Here is a 12,747-nt window from a genome sequence, read left to right on the forward strand (position 1 = left end):
GGACGGAGGGACCGACACCGCCCCGCGACACGGCCGGCCCGGCGGGAAGCCAAAGCGCGAGCGAACCCGGCGCGGGGAGACGCGCGGCGGCACGGAACACGGAGAGGAACGCCGCGGGCGCGCGGGGAAGGAGGAGACGAGACGCGGGCGGGCATGGGCCTGTTGCCGCCACACGACCGCGGGACCGGACACCCGCTCGAGACCCCGCGGGCAGCGAGACGCGCGGCCCGACGGGGGAGGGGGTAGACGACGCTGCCCGACACCCCCCCCCACCGACCGGAGTCGGCGGTGGGGGGGACCCCCGAGCGTGTGACGCCGCCACGACCCCCGGCAGCGGCGGCGCGGAGAGACGGCGAGGGGACGGAGAACGTCGGCACCGCGGCCTCCGGAGGCACCCGCGACGGCCACCGCCCCGACGCGCGCACGGGGGAGAACCACACCCGCGGACGGGAGGGCACCGTGCGGAGAGAGGGCGGGGTCGCCGCGGGTCGGAGGGCGAAGCCGGGCCCCGGGGGGCCCCCCTCGACCGAGAACAGCGCGCCGTCGTCCAACCGAGGGCCACCCGGCGGTGGCGAGAGCGGAGCGGCCACGGGAGGAGCGAGCGGACGGCGGGCCCAGGGAGCGAAAGCGCTGGCCGCCGGAGCCGCAGCGGCGGGCGAGACCTCCGAGCGCGGGCGAGCCGCGGGACCGGGACGCCGGCAGCAGCCCGGCGGACAGACGGGAAGTGGAGGAGAGGAAGAGGCCCCCCGCGAGGGGGGCCCCGCGAGAGGCAAAGGAACGCCGGCAACCTCCGACCGCCACGCGGGTCGAGACCGGAGGAGGGGAGGCGGCACGAAAAAGGGCGGCAGCGCGGGGCGGGGGGCGAGCCGAGGGTGCCCCAGGGAGGGCGAACCCTCCGCGGGCCGGGATGCCCGAAAGGCGGGGCCCCGGCACCCGGCGACGGCCACCGCCGCCGCCGCCGCCACCGCCGCCAACGGCCCACCGCGGGAATCTCACCACCCGAGGCCTCCGAGCACAAGGGCGGTCCCGCGGCAGCCGAGGACGGACGACGACGACGACGACGACGGCCACCCTGCCACCGGGCGGGCAAGGCTCGAGCTACACCCCGGCCACGACCACCGCCAGCGCGGACAGGTCAGGCGCCCCCGACGACTCGTCCCGGCCCTCAAACGCGGAGGTCACCGGCCGACGGCGAGACCGACACCCCCGACACCGGTGAGGCGCACGCCCACCCCCCGCCGCTCGACGCACGTGCCTCCGACCGACCCCTCCGGGCTAAACGAGGCCCGTTCTGGGAGGGGTCAGCCGCTCCAGAGGCACGGCGAGACCGGCAGGGGGCAGGGCACGACCTGCACCGGGCGAGAGAGCGGACGCCGCTGACGGGCGACCCCCACGCGAGGGGGAACACGGGGGCCAAAGCACCACCGGGCTCCGCACGGGCACACAGCCTCCCCTGGGGAGGGGCCCGAGGGGCCGGGGGATCCGGGTCCGCGAGGGCCGGGGCAACGCAGCACACGCGCCGGGTGGGCTCCGAGGGGAAAACGCGAGAGGGAGGCGCCCGCCGCCGGGACCGACCGGGCCACCGGGAAAACTCTGCACGGGAATCCCACCGCCCAACGACCAAGGGCGGTCCCGCACCCACGCCCGGGACGCCGGCCGGCCCGACGGCCGACCCACCGACGCGCGCTCCACCACGGAAGCCACAGCCGCGCACGGCACCGCGGTGCCCCGACCGGCGGGGACCCGGATGGTCCAGCGCCAACCACCGACACCCGTTCCCCAGCCCCAACGCGAGGCAGGGAAGGCCGACGGCGCCCAGAGCCTCCACAAACCGCTCTTCCTCTTCCCTCTGCCCATCCGAGTCCTGCCGGAGGGTCCGGGTACCCAGACGGCAACGTCCAGTCACTCGGGGGCACGCCACCGCGCGGACCGCGCGAGAGCGTCTCGCTCGGCTGGGGGCCGAGAGCACGCACACCCCGAAGCCGGGCTCCGCAGCACCACCGCCGGCTGCGGCACACACAGACACGGGAGCGGACAGCGTGTCGTCCCCCCCCACGGGAAGCACGGCTCCCGCGGGGCAGAGCGGGGGATCGCGCGGGCATAGGTCGGGTCCAGGAAGCGAGACCATACCCGCGCACACGCCCGTCTTCTCCGACCGCGCACACACGGGCCCATCCGAGCCCCGACCACCGACACGACGCCCCGACGCCGGGACGCCGGCTCGGCCCGGCGGGACCCTCCCCCGACGGGGGGAGGCGCGGGCCGCGGTAGGCAAAGAGCGAGGGCGCTCGGCACCCCCCCACGTCTGGGGGGAATGACGGCGGAAGCCTCTCCCCGCCACAGGGCGGCGGGGAAGGGCAGGCTCTGCTACCGGTGGCTGACAGCGCAGGTAGAGGAGGGGCAGCAGCTGGGGGATCCGGTACCCCAAAGGCACCCTCTCGGATCGCTAGAGAAGGAGTATTCTCCGCCGAGGGGGCGCCGCCCCCCGACCTAGGCCGGCTGCCCCGCTTCTCCGGGCTCCCCCGACTCGAGTGGGGGGGGTCTGCCGTAGTGGTCCGGTGGCCGAGCCCCGCCGAAGCAAGACCGACCAGAAGCGTGAGCGTCCGCGGTCAGGTCCGTTGTGTGCTGGGTCCGCGGGAGGGCCCGCCGCCCCTCCGCAGCACCCGGCAGACGGCCCCCGCCCACCACGGCGGGTGACCGGCTTCCGCCCCCGCAACGGGAGAGGAGCGGAAACCCCGGACAGAGCGAGAGAGAGCCCCCAAGGGGGGGCCACCTCGTCTCCCAGAGCCCGGCACAACGACAACCCACCGCCGCCGCTCACGCGCCCGCGTGCGCAAGAGCCAGTTAATGCGAGGCACGCGGGCACGCGCCCGAGAAACGGAGGCCGCCCAACCGCCCACGACCCAAGCGGCGGGCCGCAAGGGGGCGAACGGCAGGGCGACTCCCGTGTGACAAACAACGACCGGCTCGACCCCCAGAGGGGAACACCACCGAACGGGGAGAGCCCAAAGAGGGCAGGACCGCGAAGCCAGGTGACGGGGAAACGGCACCACCGGCTCGGCCTCAGGCACCTGACAGGACGACCTGGAGCGCTCCAGGGGCACCACCGAGGGCCGGTTGAGGCACGGCAGCGCGCGCCACCGCCGGGCGGCCCCACCCCGCCGCGGGGAGGGGCCGGCTCGAGAGAACGGGAACCTGGGACGGTCCCGACAGAGCGAGGGTTGTCCACCGTGTCAGACGACCCCGAAAAGCCCACTCCCTGTGCACCAAGCAGGAGAGCGGCAAGAACGGGATCGGGCCGGGGTCCGCACCCCTGAACGCCCCGCCCCACCGCGAGGTGGGGGAGAAGCGAGAGGCCCGCTGGCAGAACGAGAAGAGCGGTCCCATTCACGTGGAATGTCCGTCCCTCGTCTGGCGCGGCTTAGGCCCGGCCCGGGAGAGCACACCAGCACCACATCGATCAGCAAGGAAAGGATGCGAGAAGCGAGCGGCCACCGGTCCCCCCGGACGAGGAGGGGACCGGACCCCGAAGGAGAGCGAGCAAAGGACAGCAACCCTCCGGAGAGGGGAGAGGCCCGTTTCAGCCTTTGCCCACCCTTCTGACCTCGGGGTGATTCCGGACCCCGACCGGACAACCCCCTCCAACGAGAGCGAGACTGCCTGACACGCAGCGGGCACGGGGGCCCGCGGGACTGGGGGAGGTCCGTTCACATCGGGGCCGCGGACGCCGGGCTGAACTCGGGCGCCTTAGGCCGGAGGTTGACAGCCACGGCTGGGACACTGCCCCCAGGTGCACGCGAGAGCCGGCGCACAGGGCCCAGGCGGGCGGCTCGAGCGGCGGGAGGCCAGGGAGGAAGTCCTCAAGACAGGCCCCGACCATCCCACACGCACCCGGGGGAACGACGGTCCCGATCCTCACGGCAGAGAGCCACCGAGAGAGAGCGTGTCAGCACACATCTCGCGGTCCAAACCGGTCCCGTCGCACGGGAAAAGGACCGATGTCGGAAACGGGACCGATCTGCATCTTCCCGCCGCACCTCTGGAACAGGGACCCGGCAACTGGCACCCAGGAGAGCCCCATCGCCCCGAGTCCCGGAGCTCCACGGGACAACTGGTCGACCCCGTGACTCGGCATGGTCGAAGCTGCGCCCGAAGCCACGCGACGACCCCACGGCGGCGGCGGCGGCGGCGGCGGCGGCGGCGGCGGCGGCGGCGGCGGCGGCGGCGGCGGCGGCGGCGGCGGCGGCGGCCCGGAGGTCAAAGCCAGCTCGGGAAGGCTAAGGGGATAGATTCAGAAGCCCAGAAACACCGCGGCGGGAAATCAAACAAAACTAAGTCCTCTTCCTTCTCGGGGCCGCGGACCAGGCGCCCCCACGGGCTCACGGCCGGAACCCGTCACCGTGCACCGATGCACCGCCCGCTGACCGGCCAAGGGCGGCACGCGTTCAGCCCGGCCATCGGCCCCGCTCCGAGACGCTGCGGACCGACCCTGGAGCTACGAGGCGCGGGCTCAAGCCGGCGCAGGGCCCTGTGCGCCCGGGCCGCCCCGTGCTCGGGCCGGCCATCGGCCCCTCTCCGAGCCGCTGAGGACCCCGGAGCTGGCTACGCGGCACCCGCCGGCCAAAGGTCGGGCCACACGCCCGGGCCGCCCCGCTCTCGCGCCGGCCACCGGCCCCGCTCCGAGCCGCTGCGCACCCTGGAGCTAGCTACGCGGCACCCGCCGGCCGAGGGACGGGCCACGCGCCCGGGCCGCCTCGCGCTCGGGCCGGCCATCGGCCCCTCTCCGAGCCGCTGAGGACCCCGGAGCTGGCTACGCGGCACCCGCCGGCCAAGGGTCGGGCCACACGCCCGGGCCGCCCCCCTCTCGCGCCGGCCACCGGCCCCGCTCCCGAGCCGCCGAGGACCCTGGAGCTAGCTAGCTACGCGGCACCCGCCGGCAGAGTGCTGGTCGACCCGCCCCGGCAGCCAGGCCCGGCGCCGGCACCCGCCGGCGAAGGCAACACAGCCTCCCTCAAGAGCCTGCAGTTCCAAGCTCCACCGCCGGTCCTCGCGGGCTGGCGCCTCGACAGCGGGACCAATGTCGACTCGGACGCCGACATCCTGGAACGCCGCCTCGGGCAGTGAAACCGAAACGCTGCCGTCACCCCAGAGGAGCTCCGGCGCCATATAAAAGCGGACGGCAGGTGGCGCCCGAGCAACCTCAGCGGGATCGCCATCCCCCACCCCGCTCCGAACTGCTGCGGACCCTAGAGCTACACGACACGGGCTCAAGCGGGCACAAGGACGGCCACGGGCAAGGGCGTCCACGGGCTCGGGCAGCCATAGACCCAACTCGCTCCGGGCCGCTGCCGGCCCCGGGGCTTAGCTCCGCGGCACCCGCCGGCCGAGGGCCGGGCCCCGCTCCGGGCCGCTGCCGACCACGGGCCTTAGCTCCGCGGCACCCGCCGGCCGAGCGCCGGGCCGCGCGCCCGGGCCGCCCCGCGCCCGGCCCGGCCCTCGGCCCCGCTCCGGGCCGCTGCCGGCCCCGGGGCTTAGCGCCGCGGCACCCGCCGGCCGAGGACCGGGCCACGCGCCCGGGCCGCCCCGCGCCCGGCCCGGCCCGGCCCTCGGCCCCGCTCCGGGCCGCTGCCAACCCCGGGGCTTAGCTCCGCGGCACCCGCCGGCCGAGGGCCGGGCCGCGCGCCCGGGCCGCCCCGCGCCTGGCCCGGCCCTCGGCCCCGCTCCGGGCCGCTGCCGGCCCCGGGGCTTAGCTCCGCGTCACCCGCCGGCCGAGCGCCGGGCCGCGCGCCCGGACCGCCCCGCGCCCGGCCCGGCCCGGCCCGGCCCGGCCCTCGGCCCCGCTCCGGGCCGCTTGCCGACCCTGGAGCTACGGCGCCACCCGCCGCCGGGGTGCTGGTCGACCCGCCCGGGCAGCCAGCCCCGGCGCCGGCACCCGGCTGCGAAGGCAACACGGCCTCCCTCAAGAACCTGCAGTTCCAATCTCCACCGTCGCTCCTCGCGAGGTGGCGCCTTGACAGCGGGCCCGAAGTCGACTCGGACGCCGACATCCTGGAACGCCGCCTCGGGCAGTGCGAGCGAATCGCTCCCGTCAGCCCAGAGGAGCTCCGGCGCCGTAGAAAAGCGGACGGCAGGTGGCGCCCGAGCAACCTCAGCGCGATCGATCGCCACCCCGCCCCGCGCGACTCCTGTGGAGGGAAACTAAATCCCACCGCCCCTCCCTCCCCTCGAGAAACAGGCAGGGCCGTTGGGGATGGAGAGGAGGACAATTCCCCCCCACCCCCACAAAAACTAAAACCACCCCCCACCACTCAGTGCGTGTGTTTGAGCGCGCGGGCCCGCCTGCCTGTTCTGTGTCTGTGTGCGTGCGTCCGTGTCCATCTCCGTCTCCCTCTCGGCCTCTGCGTGCCTGTTTGGGGTTCACAGCGGACTGGATGGACAAGGCACCCAGAGCTCAGAAGATCCACCCAATCCCGATGAACTTGACGAAAAGACCGGGGAGGACCCGTCCGTCTGTCAGGGGCCAACCTCCTTGGAGGAATAGGCGACGCAGCCCGAGAGAGAGAGAGAGAGAGAGAGAGAGAGAGAGAGAGAGAGAGAGAGAGAGAAAGAGCGTTCCGGTTCGTTGTTCCCCGGCTCCCTCCCTGGGGACAACAAGAAGATGCGGCGGCGGTGGCGGTGGCGTGAGACATGAAGCGGCTCTAGGAAATCATCGGAGCTGGGTCCGCAGAAAGGAGCGGTTCGGGTTCGCCCCGGCGGAGTTTCGTGGAGATTTCCACCAAGGAACCGGCACCGTGGCCCTCTCGGGCGAACGGGCACCCTCGGGAACGAGCACACCCTCGTCGTGGCCACTCGCGAAGCTAAATGCAGGACGTTGTGCAGTGTGGCGCGGCGGCGGCGGCGGCGGCGGCGGCGGCGCCCACATCGAGAGAGCGCACGACCACCCGCTCGTTTCTCTTCACCATTTCCCGAATCGGTCACTGTGAAGCGGTGGTGTTGCGGGGGCGGGCGGGCGTGAGTGAGTGGGTGGGTGGGTGCGTGCGCGAGTGCGTGTTTCACGTGGCTTAATGCGTTTTAAAACGACCTCGAGATGGAGCCGTGACACCACGAACCTAAGGGACACGTGAGGCTGGGGACATAGCCGAGGGGTCCGGGTCCGGATGGCAGAAAAAAAAAAAATAGAACGGGAGTCAAGTCAGGCACCTGTGCCACACGTGAACTATGGGCAGCTTGCACCCCGTGACCCCGGTTGGAATCTCTGGAGATGGACACGGAGGGAAGACGGAGGGATGGGGAGGGACGGGGGGAGGGAAGAAAGTTTTGTCCGTTTGTCCCTGTACTTCACGGCGATTCATTCAAGACGTTTATAAAAAAAAAATACATATATATGTACACATATATATAATATACACGCATACATATGTACGTACGTACGTACGTACGTGTGTACGTATGTATAAAAAGAAAAACAAGCAACCGTAAGCGAGCGAGCGAGCGAGCGAGCAAGCAAGCAAGCAAGCAAGCAAAAGCCAAGAAGGAAGCAAGCAAGCATGCAAGCGAGCCAGCCAGCAAAAAGAGTACGTACGAGTCCGTGGATAGACGCGCAGCGCGTCTCATGCTAAGTGAAATGAGTCAGAAAGAGAGGGACAGCCGGAGAAGGGACTGCACTCGTGGGTGGAGGGTCCAACCACATCCCATGAGGCTCGCACCTAAGGAGAGCAGATACACGGCCGGCCGGCACGAGAAGATTGCTCCCTAGCTGGAAGCCTGCCTCATGAGCCAAGGGGAGAAGGCAGCTGGAAGAGAGAAGGGAAGTTTCTCTTGACAGGGGTGCCTGTCAAGAGGTGGCACGTTCGCCCTGGAGGGAGGGGCGGAGGAGTTGAAGCCGGCAAGGCAGGCGGGGGGCCCCCCCCCCCCCCCCCCCCCCCCGCTGCGGCGGCGGCTTGAGTGGCAGGGAAACGCCCTGCCGCTTTGCTAGCGCTCCAGCCTCCAAATCCCCGCAAACCCTCCAAATCCTTTTCGTGTCCCTCTTCCCTCCCTCACGGCCGTGAATAGGGAATAGGGACACGAAAGGGATTTGGAGAATTCGCTGCTGGTCCGAATGATGTCCGTTTCAGCCTGGTGGAGCCAGTATGGAGACTTCTCAGTCCGTGGAAAGGCGAGCTGCTTGGCCTGAGTATGGCTGGCCTTGGGTGGCTGTGGACCCAGGTTCGGTCCCTGGCACTCCAAGGGGTCATGGAAATCACTCATTCAGCAAGAAAGAGTACGTATTTATTTAAATAAATAACCAATACGACCACGACCACGACCATCCTGTTGTTCGTCGCTTGCCTGGAGCAGGCCCCACCCTGAGATTTTGAAACAGTGCCCTATTCAAGGCTGTTTCAGGCTTAGGAGAATGAGACTACAAAAAATAATGACTACATTTAAAAAAAAAAAAAACAAGTGAGTTCATGTCAATAAGCAAGCCAGTCAAGCCAGCAGAGCAAGCCAGCAAGCAAGCAAGCAAGCAAGGAAGCAAGCAAGCGAGCAAGCAAGCAAGCAAGCAAGCAAGCAAGCGAGCAAGCAAGCAAGCAAGCAAGCAAGCAAGCTAGCCGACAAGCAAGCAGGCAACAAGCAAGCGAGCGACAGAGTCCACCCTGACCACCGACAGAACCAAATAGAGGAGCAAGCAGGGCCTGGATAGGGGCGGTGGAGAATGAGACCCATCCTTATGACTGGTATTTGGCCTATTGGGTACGAAGGATCTTGGATCCCGAAGAAAATGATGGCTCGAGGAACCGGTCGGGATGGGAGATGTGTGCTGAAAGTAGAAAAAGGGCCAAACATGATGACCTCTCAGTGTCTGTATTGCAAAGCATAAACCCCGAAAAGAGGGGAGAGGGAGAGGGAGAGGGTGAGGGAGAGAGAATGGGGAATATGTGTCTGCCACAGAGGCAGGGAGGCAGGGGGAGGGTGTGTGCCTCTCTGTGTGTGTGTGTGTGTGTGTGTGTGTGTGTGTGTGTGTGTGTGTGTGTGTAGGCGGGGTTATAATACCCGGGATATTGGTGGTGGGAAATGTGCACTGGTGGAGGGATGGGTGTTTGATCATTGTGTGACTGTCCCCCAAACATGAAAGCTTGTAAAGATCTCACAGGTGAGTCAATAAAATTTAAAAAAAAAAAAAGTGCCATGGTTTCCTTCCCCCCCCCCCACCCCCCGGGGAATTTTATCAATGATACGTGTTTTCTGTTCACAGTACTTTGAAGCTACTGCATCTTCACCAAAGTTCCTTCACCACCACCACCACCATCGCCCTCGCACCCCCCCCCCCGCCCCACCTCTCCCCAGGCTTTGTGTCACTTGATCAGCCCACGGGGGAGGGGGAGGCGTGGGGGGGGCGGAGGGGGCGGAGGGGGCGAGTCTTTACATCGAGAAAACCAGGGCCGCAGAGTCAAGGAGGATTGATTTGGCCTCCACGAAGGCTGTTTCTTGAAGTGCCCAGGAAGGAGGGAGGAGTTTTCTCCTGAGCCGCGGTTTTCCCTTTCTCTTGCTCCCCTTTCTCCTGCTCCCCTCCCCCGCCCGCCAGCGACAAGCTGAAAGAGGTCACCCACCCTACCACCTCCCATTCCAACCCCACCTCTGAGGTGCTTTGTCCAAAGCCTACACCCACCCAGGAGCGCTTAGCAGATCTTATCTCCAAGGAAGATACCGACAGAGAGCGGCATCTCTTCCTCTTCCCCCGCCCTCACCCTCTGGGCGGGCTGGACGGTCGTGGGGGGGGCGGGGCGGGGCGGGGCGGGGCGGGGCGGAACGGCGGGAGCCCGGGAGCCCCCGGAGCCCCGGGCGGGCGGCAATTGTCCTGCAAAAAGAGGCGACCGGGCCCGCCGGCTTGGAGTCAGGTTCCCTCTGGCCTCTGAGGACACGGATCTTTGTGATTGATTGATTGATTGATTGATTGATTGATTGATTGATTTTTTTGAAGGAAAATGAAACCAAAACCCTGGTTCAAGGACCACAACTCCCGGGAAGCTCTGGGGCCGCCACGACCATGGGCACCGCCCACCGAGATGGTTCCCGCCGCCTCCCCCTCCCCTCCCCTCCCCTCCCCGCCGTGTCCGTTCCTTCCTGTCCGTTCTCGTTCTCCTTCTCTCCCCCACCGCCACCCCCACCCGAAAAGGCCCCCCCCCCGCCACCCTCCGTCTAGAGAATTCGGGCGGGGGTTTCCTAGGAAAGTCCTGCAAGCATCTCAGATAGATTTAAAAGAGAGGCTTCAGCTTGATCGCAGGCACTGGCTTTCATCCCCCGCCACCCCCCCCCCCGCCCGCCCCCAACACACACTTGCAGCAAAAGCAAGCCAAAGAAAGCAAAAGCATGCGCCCTTTGATTCCAAGACTTAGAGTACGAGTGTGACTGATCTTTCTCCCCAACCTATGCCTGAAGTTTGTTTCTATGAGTCCATTGGCATGTCCTTCGAAAAAAATAAAATGAGATTAAAATAATTCGACAATGAAGAAAGAAAGAAAGAAAGAAAGAAAGAAAGAAAGAAAGAAAGAAAGAAAAGCAAGCAGGCAAGCAAGCTCGCTTGCCCTGAGCAGGCCCCAGCCTGAGATTTTTAAAAAGTTCCATATTCAAGGCTGTGTCGGGCTTAGGAGAATGAGACCCATCCTTGTGACTGGTATTTGGCATATATTTGGGTACGCCACGGGGAGTTTGCCAGACTCTGCGGTGTGGGCAGATGACATTCGGTAGCCTGCCGGTTTGTCCAAAAAATAATGACTACATTTAAAAAAAAAAAAAGTGAATTCATGTCAATAAGCAAGCCAGCAAAGCCAGCAGAGCGAGCGAGCGAGCGAGCGAGCAAGCAAGCAAGCAAGCAAGCAAGCAAGCTCGCTTGCCTTGAGCAGGCCCCAGCCTGAGATTTTTTAAAAAGTGCCATATTCAAGGCTGTGTCGGGCTTAGGGGAATGAGACCCATCCTTGTGACTGGTATTTGACATATATTTGGGTACGCCACGGGGAGTTTGCCAGACTCTGTGGTGTGGGCAGATGACATTCGGTAGCCTGCCGGTTTGTCCAAAAAATAATGACTACATTTAAAAAAAAAAAATGTGAGTTCATGTCAATAAGCAAGCCAGCAAAGCCAGCAGAGCGAGCGAGCGAGCGAGCGAGCGAGCAAGCAAGCGAGCAAGCAAGCAAGCAAGCAAGCAAGCAAGCTCGCTTGCCTTGAGCAGGCCCCAGCCTGAGATTTTTTAAAAAGTGCCATATTCAAGGCTGTGTCGGGCTTAGGGGAATGAGACCCATCCTTGTGACTGGTATTTGACATATATTTGGGTACGCCACGGGGAGTTTGCCAGACTCTGTGGTGTGGGCAGATGACATTCGGTAGCCTGCCGGTTTGTCCAAAAAATAATGACTACATTTAAAAAAAAAAAAGTGAGTTCATGTCAATAAGCAAGCCAGCAAAGCCAGCAGAGCGAGCGAGCAAGCAAGCAAGCAAAAGCAAGCAAGCAAGCAAGCCGACAAGCTGCCCCCCCCCCCCCGCCCCCAACACACACTTGCAGCCAAAGCAAGCCAAAGAAAGCAAAAGCATGCGCCCTTTGATTCCAAGACTTAGAGTACGAGTGTAACTGATCTTTCTCCCCAACCTTTGCCTGAAGTTTGTTTCTATGAGTCCATTGGCATGTCCTTCGAGAAAAATAAAATGAGATAAAATAATTTGACAATGAAGAAAGAAAGAAAGAAAAGCAAGCAAGCAAGCAAGCAAGCAAGCAAGCAAGCAAGCAAGCAAGCAAGCAAGCTCGCTTGCCTTGAGCAGGCCCCAGCCTGAGATTTTTTAAAAAGTGCCATATTCAAGGCTGTGTCGGGCTTAGGGGAATGAGACCCATCCTTGTGACTGGTATTTGACATATATTTGGGTACGCCACGGGGAGTTTGCCAGACTCTGCGGTGTGGGCAGATGACATTCGGTAGCCTGCCTGCCGGTTTGTGTAAAAAATAATGACTACATTTAAAAAAAAATGTGAGTTCATGTTAATAAGCAAGCCAGCAAAGCCAGCAAAGCCAGCAGAGCGAGCAAGCGAGTAAGCAAGCAAGCAAGCAAGCAAGCAAGCAAACCAGCAAACCAGCAAACCAGCAAGCCAGCAAGCCAGCAAGCAAGCAAGCTAGCAAGCCAGCAAGCCAGCAAGCTAGCCGACAAGCAGGCAACAAGCAAGCGAGCGACAGAGTCCACCCTGAACACCGACAGAACAAAATAGAGAAGCAGGGCCTGGATAGGGGCGGTGGAGCATGGGCACGGGTGGAGGGATGGGTACTGGATGATGGTATGTCGCCGATCATGGTAAGACAGACACGTGAGCACGAAAATTTGTCAGTCTGTCCCTGTCCCTCCAGCTTGTCCCTTCGCGAAAAAATTAAAAAAAAAAAAAAAAAAAAAAGAGGAAAGCCAGCCGGCCGGCCAGCAAGCCGGCAAGGAAAAGAGTACATCCTGAGGAGATACCGACAGGACCAAATAGAGAATTATATACATAAAAAAGCAATTTATTAAAAAAATAGGTTTATGAGAGGGAGGGAGGGAGGGAGGGAGGGAGGGAGGGAGGGAGGGAGGGAGAGAGAGAGAGAGAGAGAGAGAGAGAGAGAGAGAGAGAGAGAGAGAGAGAGAAGCCAGCCTGCCAACCAAACAGCACATCCCGAGCGCACACAGGACCAAAGAGGCAAAGCAGGGCCTGGATGTTGCTGGTGGAGCACGGGCACGGGTGGACGGACGGGTACG

This window comes from Sorex fumeus, unplaced genomic scaffold, assembly GCF_029834395.1.
Source record: "Sorex fumeus unplaced genomic scaffold, SorFum_2.1 ptg000329l, whole genome shotgun sequence".
Taxonomy (NCBI): Eukaryota; Metazoa; Chordata; class Mammalia; order Eulipotyphla; family Soricidae; genus Sorex; species Sorex fumeus.